Raw genomic sequence first — 3,920 nt, 5'->3', positions numbered from 1 at the left:
AAATTAATGCAGGAATTTAAATTAATAAACAAATTAATGGGTGGAAAAGCATGCCTGAGTTTCCAAAGTGCGATTCCAGTTTGTGAGCTCAGATATATCTGGCTGTGTATGCACAAACTGGCTATGTCTTTCCTCTAGTTTCAATTTGCCACCACAATTAGAGAATGGTAGGCCATGCTACTGCTTCTGAATTTCATCATTATCGCTTCTTGGCCTTTTGGCTAAGATCAAGTGTAGTATCTGAATTGCATCATTAGCTCCCATCTAAATTCATGGGCTCAGGGCTATAACACTATATGCTTATTGACCACTGTGCTTCAATCGTAAGTGTGTTATGATCCCCTTAGAGATCGATAACGTTTAAAAAGGGATATGAGTTTCTCAGTGGCCAACACAAGGAATCATATGACAGATTTTATATTTTAAGACCTTTAATGTAACAAACAAATTAAAATCAATCAAGATCAAGCATCGCTTAGTAGGCAACTAATATATTAAACCACAGAAATAGTGTTCCTTAATAACTTCTTAACATAATCAAAAACCTCTACCACATTTATACATTATGCCATTATCAGAGCAGAAACCTTATTTTTAAGAATCCCAAGCTTCTCCTGGTTTTAGCAGCATTGTTTTATCTCTGTTCCACCAAGGTGAATCTCCCAGTTTCATTTTGAAGAAACTCCCCTTCATTCAATCTTCAGAGCATAATAAGTCTTCAGACTTCCAATAGCAAGTGTAGCGGGATCCCCTTTTACCTCCACCCCCGTGGGCTTCTACCAGGCTTGGCACCCCGTTGTCCAAGCCCCACCACTGCCCGGGTGATCCCCTCTCTCACCGGTGGATTCGCTACCACCTGCGCCTGCTTCACCTGAGCAGCGCCCCCAAGAGAGAGAGGAAAGGAAAACCTCTGCCCACCTGTACCTGGCAGCCTTTCCTGAGTGAGCGGGTTTGAATCGCCCAGGGATTTCCCTCAGTTCTCGGCACCGGATTTATGGTAAGGGGTATTTTAATAGAGTGACTTGGCTAGAGCTCGTTGGTGAGGGATTGAAGGAATTGTGACAGACTCCAATTCCAAAATCCAAACACATATATTTATTAATTGCCAAGATCAACCACCACCAAATACAGAAAACTCACAATTATCTTATACTTTAATGACTATTACTATGGAAGGAATACTATCGCAGCACAACGTAAAACTTACATACACAATTTTAGCAATCTTTTAAAAGGACAAAATAGGAGCACCTTTCCCCAAAGCCTCAACCACTATACTAGTCCCAGGAGCTTCGCAAGCTGCTGCGGGATACTTACAATCCAAGGCTGATGTTGTAGGAGCAGAGAGTTCAGCACGAGCAGAAGATCCTAAGAGACCGAATGGCCATTTGACCACCCTTTTTGTAGTCCAAAATCCAAGTTTTTTTCGCTCCAGTCCAGCTTCTTTTGTGTGAGCATGTAAGTTAGCATTTCAAAGTTCCCGCAGGTCCCGCCCCTTCTCCTGATAGGTCCAGGTAGCCAGCTCCAGTCTTAAACGGCTTCCTGCCCGCTCCATTGTCCTGGGAGATCGCGGTCTTCCACACCTCGTTAAGAAGATGGGATTTTCGAGTCTGCCATTCGCTCGAGATTGCTGCCATTATGACCTGATGGGTTTTTCAGCTCCGATGGAGACAAGGTCATTATCATATGTAAGGAGTTCTTACCAACACATTGTTTCTTGGCTGGGGGAGTTTCAGGGCTATTAGCATTTCCATTGTGCCCTTTGCTGATCCAATTAGTGCTGTCTGTCGACTGATGAGTTGTAAGTCCAGGGGGGGTTGCTGCAAACATTCCTTTCACACTCACAGACAGCCCTGCAAGCCAAGCTTGCTGGGAAAAATTTGGCCAAGAAAGGTGTCCATTTTACAGTTTCTAAGGTTAAAGTCCGGTTTCGCAGTTCAAGGGGACCAGGGGTTGTCCGAGATTCTTACACAAGGTACGCCTCGGGTGATTCCTTCGTTTTTAACTCTTATCAGTTCTTGTTTCCTCAAATAGGTGTTGAGTTTTCACCGGCACTTTGCTTGGTGTTTAACACAAAAGCAGTTTTATTTCTTCTACCTAGCAGCACTCACTTTCAGTCTTCTCTCCAAAGCCTTCTCTCCCTGACTGCCTCTGAGAGCTTGCGAGTCTGGACAGCAGGAAGGGCAGCGACCCCCTCTTTTGTGTTCGAGTGTTAAAGATTGCACCTGACTTTAAATAAGTTTCACTTTTATTATGGGGGAGGCGTTTTCAGAATCCCAAAATGTATCATGGAGTTCAACCAACCTCTCCCTTTAATGGATTTGTTGCTTTTCCTAGCACACGGCTTTTCCCCTCGGTGTGGGATTACAATTATGGACATGTGGGTTTTTAAACACAAAACACTGTTTATTCCATGAACTCAACTTAACATCTTAAATAAACATTGGATCTCTTAACACCCCTTACTTCAAAGATAACTCAGAAAATATTGCAACAGTAAATAACTCCTTAAAATGTTCCTTCAAACTTCCAAGAGACTTAACACCTTTCAACAGTATCACATCAGGTTAAAGGATATATATATATTTTCTGTAGAATAGCAGAGATATATTAGCTTGGGTGACTTCAGCTCCAGCACCTTGCTTTCTTCATGCAGCTCTCTAGAAACCCACAGACAAACCAACACTGCTTTGTCAAACCTGGCTTTCTCCCTTCAAGCAGATCACAGCAAACCAGAACTTCTCAAGCTGCTGTGTCAAACTGGCATTCTACTTTTAAACTGCTCTCAGCAAAACCAGCCAGGCACTTTCGAACTGCAAAACCACCCTGCAAAATGGCTGAACTGAGCTGAGCGACACCCTTTGACATCACTGTTTTCTGAAAGGTACGTTGCTTAAACATCCATGTCTTCAAAGTACCCCCACATGACACTTTGTACACTGCCCCCATAAAACACATATCACATGATCTGGTCTCTAGGTCAACCTATTATGAGGTCACATGGACTTTTCTCCAGGCATATCCTGTTGGAGTTTCCAACCCCTCTCAAACTATTCCATTATACCTTGAATTACAAGAGACAGTTTAGAACATAACCAGCCAATAAAGTCCAACATTCGTAACAACGGTTGCGCTGACCTCAGTGGGAGATGTGGGGTTTTGCTCTGACTTAACTGAGTTCCCTGTGCAGGTTGAAGGTCTTTTCAAATATTTAAATTGATTAGCTTTTGTTTGAATGAATTTCCCTACATCAATCAATTACTGTAGTCAACCTGGCACCTTGAATTGCCCATTCTCACATTTGCCTGGATCAACCCAAACAGGGAAGTATGGCCCTGCAGTATGCTTGTACTTCGGAACTAAGCTTCCAATTTTACCCTGACTGAGGAACAGTGCGTAATGCTTCCCTTCTGCACCAGGTAAAATATCACTGAGGCATATCACCTGTGGCAGTATTTAATGAAACCCTGCGCAGGAGACCTGCCTGTGGCTGTCAATGTCACCATGACCCATCATTTCTATGCGACGGGGTAACCCCAGGGTACAACAGAAGACTTCAGTGCCAAGTTTCCTGTCTGATACTAAAACAGGGAAGTGACATGAATACTTTATTCTGAAAGGAGTCAATTCATCTTTTTCCCAAGGGAGGCAATAAAGCCAGATGAAATAAGTGCTGACTTTAGCATGAAAACAGGTTTCCCACCAATGTCAGGTGTTATCGACTGTATTGTCTCATGAAGACGCAGGAATCTCTATGAGCAAGCCAGAATCCCAGCTCCTAAAATACAAACTCATATACAGCGAAAAACAATGCAGTATTGCATGTCTGTGTCTCTGCATAGTACCAGTCTTAAATAAATGTTGGCCTCGTCAGCGGCACCCATTATGTAGATTTGCACAGAATAAAGAACAGAAATAAA

At 42.9% G+C, this 3,920-nt stretch overlaps 1 pseudogene; it reads left to right on the top strand.

Moving 5' to 3' along the window:
* The first annotated feature begins 201 nt into the window (after positions 1 to 201).
* Positions 202 to 296, top strand: LOC140430158 (U2 spliceosomal RNA; annotated as a pseudogene).
* Positions 297 to 3,920: the final 3,624 nt, after the last annotated feature.

Source organism: Scyliorhinus torazame, chromosome 9 (genome assembly GCF_047496885.1).
Source record: "Scyliorhinus torazame isolate Kashiwa2021f chromosome 9, sScyTor2.1, whole genome shotgun sequence".
NCBI classification, from domain to species: Eukaryota; Metazoa; Chordata; class Chondrichthyes; order Carcharhiniformes; family Scyliorhinidae; genus Scyliorhinus; species Scyliorhinus torazame.
This window is presented reverse-complemented; position numbering and strand designations above follow the sequence as displayed.